Source organism: Bactrocera oleae, chromosome 3 (genome assembly GCF_042242935.1).
Source record: "Bactrocera oleae isolate idBacOlea1 chromosome 3, idBacOlea1, whole genome shotgun sequence".
Lineage (NCBI taxonomy): Eukaryota > Metazoa > Arthropoda > Insecta > Diptera > Tephritidae > Bactrocera > Bactrocera oleae.
Window position 1 is genome coordinate 41,471,411 of NC_091537.1, and position 15,043 is coordinate 41,486,453.

The following is a 15,043-nucleotide window of genomic DNA, read 5'->3' on the forward strand; positions in this document are numbered from 1 at the left end:
TCAATTCTGCAATAACAATATAATTTGACATTCGCTCAAATCAGTAAAATTCATGTTTTTCGGCTTAAGCAGTACAGTGCTCACGCAATTGACATACAATTTACAAAAAAATCGACTTTGAGTCTAAAACTAAGAAAGTGCAATTTTTTCGGCTTAAGCAATACAGTGCTCACGCAATTGACATACAATTTAGAAGAAAATCGACTTTAAGTCTAAAGCTAAGAAAGTGCAATTTTTTCGGTTATATGAATATGTCAATTCTGCAATAACAATATAATTTGACATTCGCTCAAATCAGTAAAATTCATGTTTTTCGGCTTAAGCGGTACAGTGCTCACGCAATTGACATACAATTTAGAAGAAAATCGACTTTAAGTCTAAAGCTAAGAAAGTGCAACTTTTTCGGTTACATGAATATGTCAATTCTGCAATAACAATATAATTTGACATTCGCTCAAATCAGTAAAATTCATGTTTTTCGGCTTAAGCAGTACAGTGCTCACGCAATTGACATACAATTTACAAAAAAATCGACTTTGAGTCTAAAACTAAGAAAGTGCAATTTTTTCGGCTTAAGCAATACAGTGCTGCCGCAATTGACATACAATTTACAAGAAAATCGACTTTGAGTCTAAAACTAAGAAAGTGCAATTTCTTCGGTTACATGAATATGTCAATTCTGCAATAACAATATAATTTGACGTTCGCTAAAATCAGAAAAATTCATGTTTTTCGGCTTAAGCAGTACAGTGCTCACGCAATTGACATACAATTTACAAAAAAATCGACTTTGAGTCTAAAACTAAGAAAGTGCAATTTTTTCGGTTATATGAATATGTCAATTCTGCAATAACAATATAATTTGATTTTCGCCCAAATCAGTAAAATTCATGTTTTTCGGCTTAAGCAGTACAGTGCTGCCGCAATTGACATACAATTTACAAAAAAAGCGATTTGAGTCTAAAACTAAGAAAGTGCAATTTCTTCGGTTACATGAAAATGTCAATTCTGCAATAACAATATAATTTGACATTCGCTCAAATCAGTAAAATTCATGTTTTTCGGCATAAGCAGTACAGTGCTCACGCAATTGACATACAATTTACAAAAAAATCGACTTTGAGTCTAAAACTAAGAAAGTGCAATTTTTTCGGTTATATGAATATGTCAATTCTGCAATAACAATATAATTTGACACTTACTCAAATCAGTAAAATTCATGTTTTTTGGCTTAAGCAGTACAGTGCTCACGCAATTGACATACAATTTACAAGAAAATCGACTTTAAGTCTAAAGCTAAGAAAGTGCAATTTTTTCGGTTACATGAATATGTCAATTCTGCAATAACAATATAATTTGACGTTCGCTAAAATCAGAAAAATTCATGTTTTTCGGCTTAAGCAGTACAGTGCTCACGCAATTGACATACAATTTACAAAAAAATCGACTTTGAGTCTAAAACTAAGAAAGTGCAATTTTTTCGGCTTAAGCAATACAGTGCTGCCGCAATAGACATACAATTTACAAGAAAATCGACTTTGAGTCTAAACCTAAGAAAGTGCAACTTGTTCGGTAATATTAATTTGTTAATCCTGCAATAACATTATAATTTTACTTTCGCTCAAATCAGTAAAATTCATGTTTTTCGGCTTAAGCAGTACAGTGCTCACGCAATTGACATACAATTTACAAAAAAATCGACTTTGAGTCTAAAACTAAGAAAGTGCAATTTTTTCGGTTATATGAATATGTCAATTCTGCAATAACAATATAATTTGACATTCGCTCAAATCAGTAAAATTCATGTTTTTCGGCTTAAGCAGTACAGTGCTCACGCAATTGACATACAATTTACAAAAAAATCGACTTTGAGTCTAAAACTAAGAAAGTGCCATTTTTTCGGTTATATGAATATGTCAATTCTGCAATAACAATATAATTTGACATTCACTCAAATCAGTAAAATTCATGTTTTTTGGCTTAAGCAGTACAGTGCTGCCGCAATTGACATACAATTTACATGAAAATCGACTTTGAGTCTAAACCTAAGAAAGTGCAACTTGTTCGGTAATATTAATTTGTTAATCCTGCAATAACATTATAATTTTACTTTCGCTCAAATCAGTAAAATTCATGTTTTTCGGCTTAAGCAGTACAGTGCTCACGCAATTGACATACAATTTACAAAAAAATCGACTTTGAGTCTAAAACTAAGAAAGTGCAATTTTTTCGGTTATATGAATATGTCAATTCTGCAATAACAATATAATTTGATTTTCGCTCAAATCAGTAAAATTCATGTTTTTCGGCTTAAGCAGTACAGTGCTGCCGCAATTGACATACAATTTACAAAAAAAGCGACTTTGAGTCTAAAACTAAGAAAGTTCAATTTTTTCGGTTACATGAATATGTCAATTCTGCAATAACAATATAATTTGATTTTCGCTCAAATCACTAAAATTCATGTTTTTCGGCTTAAGCAGTACAGTGCTGCCGCAATTGACATACAATTTACAAGAAAATCGACTTTGAGTCTAAAACTAAGAAAGTTCAATTTTTTCGGTTACATGAATATGTCAATTCTGCAATAACAATATAATTTGACATTCGCTCAAATCAGTAAAATTCATGTTTTTCGGCTTAAGCAGTACAGTGCTCACGCAATTGACATACAATTTACAAAAAAATCGACTTTGAGTCTAAAACTAAGAAAGTGCAATTTTTTCGGTTATATGAATATGTCAATTCTGCAATAACAATATAATTTGATTTTCGCTCAAATCAGTAAAATTCATGTTTTTCGGCTTAAGCAGTACAGTGCTGCCGCAATTGACATACAATTTACAAAAAAAGCGACTTTGAGTCTAAAACTAAGAAAGTGCAATTTTTTCGGTTACATGAATATGTCACTTCTGCAATAACAATATAATTTGACATTCGCTCAAATCAGTAAAATTCATGTTTTTCGGCTTAAGCAGTACAGTGCTCACGCAATTGACATACAATTTACAAAAAAATCGACTTTGAGTCTAAAACTAAGAAAGTGCAATTTTTTCGGCTTAAGCAATACAGTGCTCACGCAATTGACATACAATTTAGAAGAAAATCGACTTTAAGTCTAAAGCTAAGAAAGTGCAATTTTTTCGGTTATATGAATATGGCAATTCTGCAATAACAATATAATTTGACATTCGCTCAAATCAGTAAAATTCATGTTTTTCGGCTTAAGCGGTACAGTGCTCACGCAATTGACATACAATTTAGAAGAAAATCGACTTTAAGTCTAAAGCTAAGAAAGTGCAATTTTTTCGGTTACATGAATATGTCAATTCTGCAATAACAATATAATTTGACATTCGCTCAAATCAGTAAAATTCATGTTTTTCGGCTTAAGCAGTACAGTGCTCACGCAATTGACATACAATTTACAAAAAAATCGACTTTGAGTCTAAAACTAAGAAAGTGCAATTTTTTCGGCTTAAGCAATACAGTGCTGCCGCAATTGACATACAATTTACAAGAAAATCGACTTTGAGTCTAAAACTAAGAAAGTGCAATTTCTTCGGTTACATGAATATGTCAATTCTGCAATAACAATATAATTTGACGTTCGCTAAAATCAGAAAAATTCATGTTTTTCGGCTTAAGCAGTACAGTGCTCACGCAATTGACATACAATTTACAAAAAAATCGACTTTGAGTCTAAAACTAAGAAAGTGCAATTTTTTCGGTTATATGAATATGTCAATTCTGCAATAACAATATAATTTGATTTTCGCCCAAATCAGTAAAATTCATGTTTTTCGGCTTAAGCAGTACAGTGCTGCCGCAATTGACATACAATTTACAAAAAAAGCGATTTGAGTCTAAAACTAAGAAAGTGCAATTTCTTCGGTTACATGAATATGTCAATTCTGCAATAACAATATAATTTGACATTCGCTCAAATCAGTAAAATTCATGTTTTTCGGCATAAGCAGTACAGTGCTCACGCAATTGACATACAATTTACAAAAAAATCGACTTTGAGTCTAAAACTAAGAAAGTGCAATTTTTTCGGTTATATGAATATGTCAATTCTGCAATAACAATATAATTTGACACTTACTCAAATCAGTAAAATTCATGTTTTTTGGCTTAAGCAGTACAGTGCTCACGCAATTGACATACAATTTACAAGAAAATCGACTTTAAGTCTAAAGCTAAGAAAGTGCAATTTTTTCGGTTACATGAATATGTCAATTCTGCAATAACAATATAATTTGACGTTCGCTAAAATCAGAAAAATTCATGTTTTTCGGCTTAAGCAGTACAGTGCTCACGCAATTGACATACAATTTACAAAAAAATCGACTTTGAGTCTAAAACTAAGAAAGTGCAATTTTTTCGGCTTAAGCAATACAGTGCTGCCGCAATAGACATACAATTTACAAGAAAATCGACTTTGAGTCTAAACCTAAGAAAGTGCAACTTGTTCGGTAATATTAATTTGTTAATCCTGCAATAACATTATAATTTTACTTTCGCTCAAATCAGTAAAATTCATGTTTTTCGGCTTAAGCAGTACAGTGCTCACGCAATTGACATACAATTTACAAAAAAATCGACTTTGAGTCTAAAACTAAGAAAGTGCAATTTTTTCGGTTATATGAATATGTCAATTCTGCAATAACAATATAATTTGACATTCGCTCAAATCAGTAAAATTCATGTTTTTCGGCTTAAGCAGTACAGTGCTCACGCAATTGACATACAATTTACAAAAAAATCGACTTTGAGTCTAAAACTAAGAAAGTGCCATTTTTTCGGTTATATGAATATGTCAATTCTGCAATAACAATATAATTTGACATTCACTCAAATCAGTAAAATTCATGTTTTTTGGCTTAAGCAGTACAGTGCAGCCGCAATTGACATACAATTTACATGAAAATCGTCTTTGAGTCTAAACCTAAGAAAGTGCAACTTGTTCGGTAATATTAATTTGTTAATCCTGCAATAACATTATAATTTTACTTTCGCTCAAATCAGTAAAATTCATGTTTTTCGGCTTAAGCAGTACAGTGCTGCCGCAATTGACATACAATTTACAAAAAAAGCGACTTTGAGTCTAAAACTAAGAAAGTTCAATTTTTTCGGTTACATGAATATGTCAATTCTGCAATAACAATATAATTTGATTTTCGCTCAAATCACTAAAATTCATGTTTTTCGGCTTAAGCAGTACAGTGCTGCCGCAATTGACATACAATTTACAAAAAAAGCGACTTTGAGTCTAAAACTAAGAAAGTTCAATTTTTTCGGTTACATGAATATGTCAATTCTGCAATAACAATATAATTTGATTTTCGCTCAAATCACTAAAATTCATGTTTTTCGGCTTAAGCAGTACAGTGCTGCCGCAATTGACATACAATTTACAAAAAAAGCGACTTTGAGTCTAAAACTAAGAAAGTTCAATTTTTTCGGTTACATGAATATGTCAATTCTGCAATAACAATATAATTTGATTTTCGCTCAAATCACTAAAATTCATGTTTTTCGGCTTAAGCAGTACAGTGCTGCCGCAATTGACATACAATTTACAAGAAAATCGACTTTGAGTCTAAAACTAAGAAAGTTCAATTTTTTCGGTTACATGAATATGTCAATTCTGCAATAACAATATAATTTGACATTCGCTCAAATCAGTAAAATTCATGTTTTTCGGCTTAAGCAGTACAGTGCTCACGCAATTGACATACAATTTACAAAAAAATCGACTTTGAGTCTAAAACTAAGAAAGTGCAATTTTTTCGGTTATATGAATATGTCAATTCTGCAATAACAATATAATTTGATTTTCGCTCAAATCAGTAAAATTCATGTTTTTCGGCTTAAGCAGTACAGTGCTGCCGCAATTGACATACAATTTACAAAAAAAGCGACTTTGAGTCTAAAACTAAGAAAGTGCAATTTTTTCGGTTACATGAATATGTCAATTCTGCAATAACAATATAATTTGACATTCGCTCAAATCAGTAAAATTCATGTTTTTCGGCTTAAGCAGTACAGTGCTCACGCAATTGACATACAATTTACAAAAAAATCGACTTTGAGTCTAAAACTAAGAAAGTGCAATTTTTTCGGCTTAAGCAATACAGTGCTCACGCAATTGACATACAATTTAGAAGAAAATCGACTTTAAGTCTAAAGCTAAGAAAGTGCAATTTTTTCGGTTATATGAATATGGCAATTCTGCAATAACAATATAATTTGACATTCGCTCAAATCAGTAAAATTCATGTTTTTCGGCTTAAGCGGTACAGTGCTCACGCAATTGACATACAATTTAGAAGAAAATCGACTTTAAGTCTAAAGCTAAGAAAGTGCAATTTTTTCGGTTACATAAATATGTCAATTCTGCAATAACAATATAATTTGACATTCGCTCAAATCAGTAAAATTCATGTTTTTCGGCTTAAGCAGTACAGTGCTCACGCAATTGACATACAATTTACAAAAAAATCGACTTTGAGTCTAAAACTAAGAAAGTGCAATTTTTTCGGCTTAAGCAATACAGTGCTGCCGCAATTGACATACAATTTACAAGAAAATCGACTTTGAGTCTAAAACTAAGAAAGTGCAATTTTTTCGGTTACATGAAAATGTCAATTCTGCAATAACAATATAATTTGACATTCGCTCAAATCAGTAAAATTCATGTTTTTCGGCTTAAGCAGTACAGTGCTCACGCAATTGACATACAATTTACAAAAAAATCGACTTTGAGTCTAAAACTAAGAAAGTGCAATTTTTTCGGTTATATGAATATGTCAATTCTGCAATAACAATATAATTTGACACTCACTCAAATCAGTAAAATTCATGTTTTTTGGCTTAAGCAGTACAGTGCTCACGCAATTGACATACACTTTACAAGAAAATCGACTTTAAGTCTAAAGCTAAGAAAGGGCAATTTTTTCGGTTACATGAATATGTCAATTCTGCAATAACAATATAATTTGACGTTCGCTCAAATCAGAAAAATTCATGTTTTTCGGCTTAAGCAGTACAGTGCTCACGCAATTGACATACAATTTACAAAAAAATCGACTTTGAGTCTAAAACTAAGAAAGTGCAATTTTTTCGGCTTAAGCAATACAGTGCTGCCGCAATTGACATACAATTTACAAGAAAATCGACTTTGAGTCTAAAACTAAGAAAGTGCAATTTTTTCGGTTACATGAATATGTCAATTCTGCAATAACAATATAATTTGACATTCGCTCAAATCAGTAAAATTCATGTTTTTCGGCTTAAGCAGTACAGTGCTCACGCAATTGACATACAATTTACAAAAAAATCGACTTTGAGTCTAAAACTAAGAAAGTGCCATATTTTCGGTTATATGAATATGTCAATTCTGCAATAACAATATAATTTGACATTCACTCAAATCAGTAAAATTCATGTTTTTTGGCTTAAGCAGTACAGTGCTCACGCAATTGACATACAATTTAGAAGAAAATCGACTTTAAGTCTAAAGCTAAGAAAGTGCAATTTTTTCGGTTACATGAATATGTCAATTCTGCAATAACAATATAATTTGACATTCGCTCAAATCAGTAAAATTCATGTTTTTCGGCTTAAGCAGTACAGTGCTCACGCAATTGACATACAATTTACAAAAAAATCGACTTTGAGTCTAAAACTAAGAAAGTGCAATTTTTTCGGTTATATGAATATGTCAATTCTGCAATAACAATATAATTTGACATTCACTCAAATCAGTAAAATTCATGTTTTTCGGCATAAGCAGTACAGTGCTGCCGCAATTGACATATAATTAACAAGAAAATCGACTTTAAGTCTAAAACTAAGAAAGTGCAATTATTTCGGTTATATGAATATGTCAACTCTGCAATAACAAAATAATTTGACATTCGCTCAAATCAGTAAAATTCATGTTTTTCGGCATAAGCGGTACAGTGCTCACGCAATTGACATACAATTTAGAAGAAAATCGACTTTAAGCCTAAAACTAAGAAAGTGCAATTTTTTCGGTTATATGAATATGTCAATTCTGTAATAACAATATAATTTGACTTTCGCTCAAATCAGTAAAATTCATGTTTTTCGGCTTAAGCAGTACAGTGCTGCCGCAATTGACATACAATTTACAAGAAAATCGACTTTGAGTCTAAAACTAAGAAAGTGCAATTTTTTCGGTTATATGAATATGTGAATTCTGCAATAACAATATAATTTGATTTTCGCTCAAATCAGTAAAATTAATGTTTTTCTGCTTAAGCGGTACAGTGCTTACGCAATTGACATACAATTTACAAGAAAATCGACTTTGAGTCTAAACCTAAGAAAGTGCAACTTTTTCGGTAATATTAATTTGTTAATCCTGCAATAACATTATAATTTTACTTTCGCTCAAATCAGTAAAATTCATGTTTTTCGGCTTAAGCAGTACAGTGCTCACGCAATTGACATACAATTTAGAAGAAAATCGACTTTAAGTCTAAAGCTAAGAAAGTGCAATTTTTTCGGTTACATGAATATGTCAATTCTGCAATAACAATATAATTTGACATTCGCTCAAATCAGTAAAATTCATGTTTTTCGGCTTAAGCAGTACAGTGCTCACGCAATTGACATACAATTTACAAAAAAATCGACTTTGAGTCTAAAACTAAGAAAGTGCAATTTTTTCGGTTATATGAATATGTCAATTCTGCAATAACAATATAATTTGACATTCACTCAAATCAGTAAAATTCATGTTTTTCGGCATAAGCAGTACAGTGCTGCCGCAATTGACATATAATTAACAAGAAAATCGACTTTAAGTCTAAAACTAAGAAAGTGCAATTATTTCGGTTATATGAATATGTCAACTCTGCAATAACAAAATAATTTGACATTCGCTCAAATCAGTAAAATTCATGTTTTTCGGCATAAGCGGTACAGTGCTCACGCAATTGACATACAATTTAGAAGAAAATCGACTTTAAGCCTAAAACTAAGAAAGTGCAATTTTTTCGGTTATATGAATATGTCAATTCTGTAATAACAATATAATTTGACTTTCGCTCAAATCAGTAAAATTCATGTTTTTCGGCTTAAGCAGTACAGTGCTGCCGCAATTGACATACAATTTACAAGAAAATCGACTTTGAGTCTAAAACTAAGAAAGTGCAATTTTTTCGGTTATATGAATATGTGAATTCTGCAATAACAATATAATTTGATTTTCGCTCAAATCAGTAAAATTAATGTTTTTCTGCTTAAGCGGTACAGTGCTTACGCAATTGACATACAATTTACAAGAAAATCGACTTTGAGTCTAAACCTAAGAAAGTGCAACTTTTTCGGTAATATTAATTTGTTAATCCTGCAATAACATTATAATTTTACTTTCGCTCAAATCAGTAAAATTCATGTTTTTCGGCTTAAGCAGTACAGTGCTCACGCAATTGACATACAATTTAAAAGAAAATCGACTTTAAGCCTAAAACTAAGAAAGTGCAATTTTTTCGGCTTAAGCAGTACAGCGCTCACGCAATTGACATACAATTTACAAGAAAATCGACTTTAAGTCTAAAGCTAAGAAAGTGCAATTATTTCGGTTATATGAATATGTCAATTCTGCAATAACAATATAATTTGATTTTCGCTCAAATCAGTAAAATTCATGTTTTTCGGCTTAAGCAGTGCAGTGCTGCCGCAATTGACATACAATTTACAAGAAAATCGACTTTGAGTCTAAAACTAAGAAAGTGCAATTTTTTCGGTTACATGAATATGTCAATTCTGCAATAACAATATAATTTGATTTTCGCTCAAATCACTAAAATTCATGTTTTTCGGCTTAAGCAGTACAGTGCTGCCGCAATTGACATACAATTTACAAGAAAATCGACTTTGAGTCTAAAGCTAAGAAAGTTCAATTTTTTCGTTTACATGAATATGTCAATTCTGCAATAACAATATAATTTGACATTCGCTCAAATCAGTAAAATTCATGTTTTTCGGCTTAAGCAGTACAGTGCTCACGCAATTGACATACAATTTACAAAAAAATCGACTTTGAGTCTAAAACTAAGAAAGTGCAATTTTTTCGGTTATATGAATATGTCAATTCTGCAATAACAATATAATTTGATTTTCGCTCAAATCAGTAAAATTCATTTTTTTCGGCTTAAGCAGTACAGTGCTGCCGCAATTGACATACAATTTACAAGAAAATCGACTTTGAGTCTAAAACTAAGAAAGTGCAATTTTTTCGGTTACATGAATATGTCAATTCTGCAATAACAATATAATTGGACATTCGCTCAAATCATTAAAATTCATGTTTTTTGTCTTAAGCAGTACAGTGCTCACGCAATTGACATACAATTTACAAAAAACTCGACTTTGAGTCTAAAACTAAGAAATTGCAATTTTTTCGGTTATATGAATATGTCAATTCTGCAATAACAATATAATTTGATTTTCGCTCAAATCAGTAAAATTCATGTTTTTCGGCTTAAGCAGTACAGTGCTGCCGCAATTGACATACAATTTACAAGAAAAGCGACTTTGAGTCTAAAACTAAGAAAGTGCAATTTTTTCGGTTACATGAATATGTCAATTCTGCAATAACAATATAATTTGACATTCGCTCAAATCAGTAAAATTCATGTTTTTCGGCTTAAGCAGTACAGTGCTCACGCAATTGACATACAATTTACAAAAAAATCGACTTTGAGTCTAAAACTAAGAAAGTGCAATTTTTTCGGCTTAAGCAATACAGTGCTCACGCAATTGACATACAATTTAGAAGAAAATCGACTTTAAGTCTAAAGCTAAGAAAGTGCAATTTTTTCGGTTATATGAATATGTCAATTCTGCAATAACAATATAATTTGACATTCGCTCAAATCAGTAAAATTCATGTTTTTCGGCTTAAGCGGTACAGTGCTCACGCAATTGACATACAATTTAGAAGAAAATCGACTTTAAGTCTAAAGCTAAGAAAGTGCAATTTTTTCGGTTACATGAATATGTCAATTCTGCAATAACAATATTATTTGACATTCGCTCAAATCAGTAAAATTCATGTTTTTCGGCTTAAGCAGTACAGTGCTCACGCAATTGACATACAATTTACAAAAAAATCGACTTTGAGTCTAAAACTAAGAAAGTGCAATTTTTTCGGCTTAAGCAATACAGTGCTGCCGCAATTGACATACAATTTACAAAAAAATCGACTTTGAGTCTAAAACTAAGAAAGTGCAATTTTTTCGGTTACATGAATATGTCAATTCTGCAATAACAATATATTTTGACATTTGCTCAAATCAGTAAAATTCATGTTTTTCGGCTTAAGCAGCACAGTGCTCACGCAATTGACATACAATTTACAAAAAAATCGACTTTGAGTCTAAAACTAAGAAAGTGCAATTTTTTCGGTTATATGAATATGTCAATTCTGCAATAACAATATAATTTGACATTCACTCAAATCAGTAAAATTCATGTTTTTCGGCTTAAGCAGTACAGTGCTCACGCAATTGACATACAATTTACAAGAAAATCGACTTTAAGTCTAAAGCTAAGAAAGTGCAATTTTTTCGGTTATATGAATATGTCAATTCTGCAATAACAATATAATTTGACATTCGCTCAAATCAGTAAAATTCATGTTTTTCGGCTTGAGCGGTACAGTGCTCACGCAATTGACATACAATTTAGAAGAAAATCGACTTTAAGTCTAAAGCTAAGAAAGTGCAATTATTTCGGTTATATGAATATGTCAATTCTGCAATAACAATATAATTTGACATTCACTCAAATCAGTAAAATTCATGTTTTTCGGCTTAAGCAGTACAGTGCTCACGCAATTGACATACAATTTACAAGAAAATCGACTTTAAGTCTAAAACTAAGAAAGTGCAATTTTTTCGGTTATATGAATATGTCAATTCTGCAATAACAATATAATTTGAAATTCGCTCAAATCAGTAAAATTCATGTTTTTCATCTTAAGCGGTACAGTGCTCACGCAATTGACATACAATTTAGAAGAAAATCGACTTTAAGTCTAAAACTAAGAAAGTGCAATTATTTCGGTTATATGAATATGTCAATTCTGCAATAACAATATAATTTGACATTCGCTCAAATCAGTAAAATTCATGTTTTTCGGCATAAGCAGTACAGTGCTGCCGCAATTGACATACAATTAACAAGAAAATCGACTTTAAGTCTAAAACTAAGAAAGTGCAATTATTTCGGTTATATGAATATGTCAATTCTGCAATAACAAAATAATTTGACATTCGCTCAAATCAGTAAAATTCATGTTTTTCGGCATAAGCGGTACAGTGCTCACGCAATTGACATACAATTTAGAAGAAAATCGACTTTAAGCCTAAAACTAAGAAAGTGCAATTTTTTCGGTTATATGAATATGTCAATTCTGTAATAACAATATAATTTGACTTTCGCTCAAATCAGTAAAATTCATGTTTTTCGGCTTAAGCGGTACAGTGCTTACGCAATTGACATACAATTTACAAGAAAATCGACTTTGAGTCTAAACCTAAGAAAGTGCAACTTTTTCGGTAATATTAATTTGTTAATCCTGCAATAACATTATAATTTTACTTTCGCTCAAATCAGTAAAATTCATGTTTTTCGGCTTAAGCAGTACAGTGCTCACGCAATTGACATACAATTTAAAAGAAAATTGACTTTAAGCCTAAAACTAAGAAAGTGCAATTTTTTCGGTTATATGAATATGTCAATTCTGTAATAACAATATAATTTGTTTTTCGCTCAAATCAGTAAAATTCATGTTTTTCGGCTTAATCAGTACAGTGCTCACGCAATTGACATACAATTTACAAGAAAATCGACTTTGAGTCTAAAACTAAGAAATTGCAATTTTTTCGGTTATATGAATATGTCAATTCTGCAATAACAATATAATTTGATTTTCGCTCAAATCAGTAAAATTCATGTTATTCGGCTTAAGCAGTACAGTGCTCACGCAATTGACATACAATTTACAAAAAAATCGACTTTGAGTCTAAAACTAAGAAAGTGCAATTTTTTCGGCTTAAGCAGTAGAGTGCTCACGCAATTGACATACAAATTACAAGAAAATCGACTTTGAGTCTAAAACTAAGAAATTGCAATTTTTTCGGTTATATGAATATGTCAATTCTGCAATAACAATATAATTTGATTTTCGCTCAAATCAGTAAAATTCATGTTTTTCGGCTTAAGCAGTACAGTGCTCACGCAATTGACATACAATTTACAAAAAATCGACTTTGAGTCTAAAACTAAGATAGTGCAATTTTTTCGGCTTAAGCAGTACAGTGCTCACGCAATTGACATACAATTTACAAGAAAATCGACTTTAAGTCTAAAGCTAAGAAAGTGCAATTATTTCGGTTATATGAATATGTCAATTCTGCAATAACAATATAATTTGATTTTCGCTCAAATCAGTAAAATTCATGTTTTTGGGCTTAAGCAGTGCAGTGCTCACGCAATTGACATACAATTAACAAAAAAATCGACTTTGAGTCTAAAACTAAGAAAGTGCAATTTTTTCGGCTTAAGCAGTACAGTGCTCACGCAATTGACATACAATTTACAAGAAAATCGACTTTAAGTCTAAAGCTAAGAAAGTGAAATTATTTCGGTTATATGAATATGTCAATTCTGCAATAACAATATAATTTGATTTTCGCTCAAATCAGTAAAATTCATGTTTTTCGGCTTAAGCAGTGCAGTGCTGCCGCAATTGACATACAATTTACAAGAAAATCGACTTTGAGTCTAAAACTAAGAAAGTGCAATTTTTTCGGCTTAAGCAGTACAGTGCTCACGCAATTGACATACAATTTACAAGAAAATCGACTTTAAGTCTAAAGCTAAGAAAGTGCAATTATTTCGGTTATATGAATATGTCAATTCTGCAATAACAATATAATTTGATTTTCGCTCAAATCAGTAAAATTCATGTTTTTCGGCTTAAGCAGTACAGTGCTGCCGCAATTGACATACAATTTACAAGAAAATCGACTTTGAGTCTAAAACTAAGAAAGTGCAATTTTTTCGGTTACATGAATATGTCAATTCTGCAATAACAATATAATTTGACATTCGCTCAAATCAGTAAAATTCATGTTTTTCGGCATAAGCGGTACAGTGCTCACGCAATTGACATACAATTTACAAAAAAATCGACTTTAAGCCTAAAACTAAGAAAGTGCAATTTTTTCGGTTATATGAATATGTCAATTCTGTAATAACAATATAATTTGACTTTCGCTCAAATCAGTAAAATTCATGTTTTTCGGCTTAAGCAGTACAGTGCTGCCGCAATTGACATACAATTTACAAGAAAATCGACTTTGAGTCTAAAACTAAGAAAGTGCAATTTTTTCGGTTATATGAATATGTGAATTCTGCAATAACAATATAATTTGATTTTCGCTCAAATCAGTAAAATTCATGTTTTTCGGCTTAAGCGGTACAGTGCTTACGCAATTGACATACAATTTACAAGAAAATCGACTTTGAGTCTAAACCTAAGAAAGTGCAACTTTTTCGGTAATATTAATTTGTTAATCCTGCAATAACATTATAATTTGATTTTCGCTCAAATCAGTAAAATTCATGTTTTTCGGCTTAAGCGGTACAGTGCTGCCGCAATTGACATACAATTAACAAGAAAATCGACTTTAAGTCTAAAACTAAGAAAGTGCTATTATTTCGGTTATATGAATATGTCAATTCTGCAATTGACATACAATTTACAAGAAAATCGACTTTGAGTCTAAAACTAAGAAAGTGCAATTTTTTCGGTTATATGAATATGTCAATTCTGTAATAACAATATAATTTGATTTTCGCTCAAATCAGTAAAATTCATGTTTTTCGGCTTAATCAGTACAGTGCTCACGCAATTGACATACAATTTACAAGAAAATCGACTTTGAGTCTAAAACTAAGAAATTGCAATTTTTTCGGTTATATGAATATGTCA